This window comes from Parasteatoda tepidariorum, chromosome 9, assembly GCF_043381705.1.
Source record: "Parasteatoda tepidariorum isolate YZ-2023 chromosome 9, CAS_Ptep_4.0, whole genome shotgun sequence".
In the NCBI taxonomy this organism is placed as follows: Eukaryota; Metazoa; Arthropoda; class Arachnida; order Araneae; family Theridiidae; genus Parasteatoda; species Parasteatoda tepidariorum.
The window spans coordinates 57479565-57484989 of NC_092212.1; the positions used below are offsets into that span (position 1 = coordinate 57479565).

General features: G+C 31.3%; 1 protein-coding gene across 1 annotated transcript in view; it reads right to left on the reverse strand.

The window, feature by feature from the left end:
- The window catches only part of LOC107439408 (uncharacterized), a 16995-nt gene that overhangs the window by 10713 nt on the left and 857 nt on the right, over positions 1-5425 (reverse strand). The gene's annotated exons all lie outside the window — the stretch shown is intronic.

The following is a 5425-nucleotide window of genomic DNA, read 5'->3' on the forward strand; positions in this document are numbered from 1 at the left end:
CTTCAAGTAGAGCAAAAAATATATAGGGTAAGCTAACCAATGCAGGTACGCTAAAGCTTAGCTTGCCTTTAAAAAAAATCACAAAAATTTCAAAATTTGTAATTTTATCTAAATGACGGTGTCAACATATTTGTTAATGAGTGCAAATTATGCAAAAAAAATTTTTTAGATAACTTACATAATATTGTTTTAAGTTTCTGGTGGTTCAAATAATAAGTAGTAAGATTACCAAGTGAAGGAACAGTTCTTACCTGTGAATAAACACTAAATTTCCCACTGAATGAACACTTAATTTTGAGAATGTTTGATGCTCGTTAGGAATCCATAGGTCACACAAATGTCTAAAAACATTTCTTGGATTTATAACATATAACCACAGTTAAAGTGGAAAATTGTATTTTTTTTTTCAGTCACGGAATAGAAAGTAAGATATGATTGGATACAGAATTTAAAAAAAAAATTGTTTAAATTTTTTTTCTTACAGTTTAATAGTCCGTTCTAAATCATGAATGTTTACCATTGTGTAATCCGATCATGTTTTTATTATTATTATAACACAATTTTGTTTACTCTTTTTCCCCATATTTTTTGAAGTTTTTTTTTTTTTTTTTTTTNTTTTTTTTTTTTTTTTTTATCATTTTAAGCATTTTTTTTCTCTTCGTCATACTTTCTGCTTTAACTTTTTTTCCCAGCCCTTTCAGTCTCTTTAAATTTTCGTTCTTTTCTGAAGTTAATGCAAAATGTAATTTATTTCTTTTACTTTTGATTTGACCGTCCTCTTTTTTACAAATTTTTAACCAATGTAAATGGATCTTCGAAATTTCTTTTGATTTTCCACTACCATTTCTAGAATTCCTTACTGGATAATAATTGAGAAAAAGAAGTTTCAATGTTTCAGTAAAATCCATATCTCATTGACTAATATTTAGTGGGTCTTCAGCAGTATTTACCATTTACTTATGGAACCAATTATTTTTGCAACTAACAATGGCTCAAGAGGACATATCTCAAAATCAGTTTTCAAGATACTTTCATTATCATTGTTAGTTGCATCAGCTTCACTGCCAACATTTGACTTAACCAAATGTTCTTTTTACAATAAATTCTTCCATATTGAGAAAAGCACAGGCTATTGGATATTTGGGAGATTTAACTCTTCTGTCAATGTTCCTTTGAAAATTTACAACATAACTTGTGAGATTTCTTTCTCAAGCTTCTGAAGAAATTGCACATCGTTACTCTCAAAGTATCTGTTTTGTTGATAAGCTGTCTTGCTCATTAACTCTTTGTGTCTGTCTTGCATGCATTTGTTAAAGTCAACGTTTTCAACTTCGAATGAGAAAATACCACATTTCATAAATGCATTTTAACTTCATCAGTTGATGTCTCAAAATCTTATTTAAAAATGGATGTAAAATTCGCTCGACATATTGTTTTACAATTCTTTTGTTTTCAAGATCTAACGGGAGATTTCCACGAATTAGGTAGAAAGCTAAACCAGAGAATTTGTTTTGATGAACAAAACTTGCTCAGTTTCAAATTGACATGAGACTTATACCTATCCAGAAGAAGCAAAATAGGAAATTTAAACATTTCAATTAGCCATGGGTAGAAACATTTTCAATATATTTGTAGAATGTTGCTGCGGTCATCGATTCACTTCATGAATAGCTTTTTTCAATTAAATATATTGCAATAACTGATTCTGTAATACCTCGAAGAATTCTTCAGTAAGGAAAAACTACCAATGGAGATACTTTTTTTCCATTAGCTAAAATGTTGGCCAAAACTGTTGTTCTTTATTTTTCTTTCCTAGGTACTATAGAATATAAATCCTTATAATTTTTAGGGCCAATCATTTTTCCCGTTTAAAGGCAGTATTCAACTCCCGTTTCGTTCTCATTGCAAATGCAATCACTTTCTAAAAGGATTCTAGGGCTACTTCCCTCCTAAAGATTCCTCTAAAGTTCTTCAAACCAATCTTTCGAATATTATTCTCTCTCAGGGAAGTGTTGCCTTTTGAAATTATCTTCGCATTGCACTGAGTTATCGGTGGATGTCGTCTTAGAAAAAAATTCACTCATTTTTCCCCTGGATGAATGTTTTTAGCAAAATGAATGTTTTTAGCAAAAAAATTTAGCAATTAAATTAGCATTTTGAAATGAAATTGTATTAGGAACTATTCATACGACATTTAATTGAATTTTAGGTGTCCTTTATATCGCAGAACTACTAATTATCCATGTAAAGTCATATTTCACACATACTGCTCATTCACTGGGAAATCTATTCCCAGTGAAGGAACATGCAGCTAAGCTGTTATATTATTCACTTAGCTGACAATTTATTTCAAAAGTATTACAAGGAAATGATTTATGAAGCAAATATATATTTCCTTATGTTTTGGTGTTTAGTAATATCTTGTTTCTTTAAGATTTATATTAACAATGATGTAAGAGTTACCAGATTTTATTTATTTATTTTTCATGCAGAAACATGTTCTAAAATAGAGGCATTGGCGTTTAAACGGTTAAGAGCTTGATATCTTTAATTTGATGATTGATATCTTTAAATTGATGATTTGATATTAAGTAACAAAATTGAACAGTAAAGTCTCATCTAAAATAAATATATGAAGTAATCTAAATCTGATCTAAGCTAAAGTTTTTTTCTTCTTCTCTAGAATTCCTTGTTTTCTTTATTCTGAACGAGTCTGATTTACATATTCTTGACGTTTCTTCAAATAGAAGGAGTCTTATTTTTCTTTTCCTGATGATTCTTCATTCTAAACGAGTCCGATTTTTCTCTATTCCTTGATGTTTATTCAACCTGAGAGAGGCTTATTTATCTATTCCTGATGTTTCTTCATTCTGAACTTGTCTTATTTAGCTATTCCTGATGTTTACTCTATCTGAACGAGTCTTATTTTTCTATTCATGACATTTCTTCAATATGCACTAGTCATAATTTTCGCATTCCCGTTGTTTCATCAAACTGCACCAGTCTTGATTATTTATTTCTGCTGTTTCTTTCTCAAGGCAAGAAAGTTGTTCTTCAAGTAGAGCAAAAAATTCATCATATATTTTCGAATATTTTTTTTTTCTAATTTAAAAAACTTGTCTTTATAGGATGCAACTTAATAATTAATTAAATATCTTAATTAAATATCTTAAATATCTTAAATTATAATATCTTAAATATCGTAATTAAATATCTTAAAACATAGGTACACATATACCTAAACCTGCTGCAATTGTGAAGTTCTGCTATGCTAATGCATTCAAAAAGTCAGGCACAATACTACCTATGTTTTTAGAAAAGCTACGTGATAATTACCTATAAAAAATTTTTGTATTTTTTATGCTGTCATAGAATTTGCAGTTAAGTTTCGATAAAAAAAAATATGCGTGGCAATTTGCGTTTTTGACTCAATGAATTCAAAGATCTGAAAGAGATCTATCTATATACTATATATATATTTCTCTTACACGGCGACAAAAATAAGCCTCATTACAACTCCCCGAATGGCAACGCTAGAAAATCGACCAATGATTGCCGCTAAAAATGTCACATGCCAAATCTAGCTGAGGTGGCTCAACATATAGCGCTTTTAAAAACGGAAATTGAAATAACCTGAGAGAGCATCAACTGCGACATTCTCATACTATTAAGCTAGGCAGAAGTGAGTAGTCTTTGTCGATAGATCTCTATTTCAGTATTTTGTCGAAAGCGCTTTTTTTCACGAATTTAATTATTAAGAATTTATTTGACGATTTTTGATTTATATCACGAATTATACTATGGCACATTTCTAATAGGTTTAACGAATTACATGTCATTTATTTGAATTCAAATTTATTTTAATGATTTAGTATTTACTAAAAAGATGTAATTCTTTTTTAAAAAAGGTTTTTATATGTATATGAATGATTGTTTTGAATTCTTCTTAGAGTTTTGTGCATTTGCAATGTACCTAAGTTAGTAGCGAGCGAAGCGAGCTTTGTTTGCGAAGTAAACCATATAAGATTGCGTAGCAATTTTCGGGAGTTGGCGAGCGTTACAGAGCAGGGGGTGCAACCTACTAGTTTAAAAGATTCTTTCTCGGTGAATTTTGAGTTTTGAAACTGTTTTATGACTTTGATAAAAAGTTGTGATTGAGCAAATTTATTCTTTCTCTTCTTCCTTATATTCGCTTTCCTTCTTTTCTTTCTGTATTTTCTGTAAATCTTTCATGTATTTCGTTATCATCTTCTTCCATCTACTCATTCTCTTCAGATTTTTCATCTTTCAAAAATTCAAATATCTTCAAATGTCTGTCTTTTCCCCTCGTTTTCTTTTACATCATTTCTTTTTTTTCACTCTTCAAATTCTCTTTGCCCTCTTCGCATAGATTTCTTCTTTTACGCTGTTTTTAGAACACTTTTTTAGCCAAAAAGGTTTCAGCTCAGTGATTGGTTCGCACGTTGTTCTTGCGCACACATAGACTTTAAATACAAACACATAAAATTAAACAAGATCAGAAAAAGGTAAGAAAGTTCGATTTTGTTTGCAATTATTAATTTTGTTTGCTCTTGAATCGAAAATATTTTGTAAAAGATTTCAACTTTCGTCTCAAAGATTTTTTCTCTCTCTCTTTTGATTTCTTTTATATCTTGCAATATGTTTACTTCTTCGACTAGAACTGACAGAATGGGCGGATTCTTTTTCGGTTTTCTTTTTTCCTTTTTTCTATCTCTGCATCAACTTGTCTTGCTTTTGCTACAACTTCGAAGTAAATATCAAGGTTTTGTTTTGATCCAAAATCTCTGAATATTGCATTTCCATATTTCCAACTGTTGGAGATTATGTTAGATGTTCCAGTGTGGAATTCAACACTTTCCACCGCTGATTCTTGGTAGATTAGATAATCGGGAGAACTGCTGAAAATTTACTTTGATGTTTCACTGTCAGCATTTTCCTCTTCTGATTTTCGGTCGGATATTGAATGAGAGAAACTGCAGAAGATTTCGTTCGATGTTACATTTTTGAAGTCTGCACTTTCCTCTCTGTATTCTTGGCAGGATGGTAAAAGGGACAAACTGCTGGAGATTTAGCTTTATGCTACATTTTTTACGTCAGCACTTACCACTTCGGATTAACTGGGTGTTAAAATTGAGGAACTGCTGGAGATTTCGTCTGATGTTTCAATTTGGATGTTTGAATTTTCCTTGCACCGACCTGGTGGCCGAGTGGTTAGCGTTCCTGACTGCGGAACAGCTGGTTGCGGGTTCGAATCCTGCTCAGGGCATGGATGTTTCTTTCTCACTGTGTTCTATGTCCTTTCTTCTTTGTGTGTAATTGTGTGAATGTGACCCGCCCTATAAGCGGGTTTGTGGTTGTGTGACGTGGGCGACGCTGCAAGTGCCCACTGGGTAACGAGAAGAGA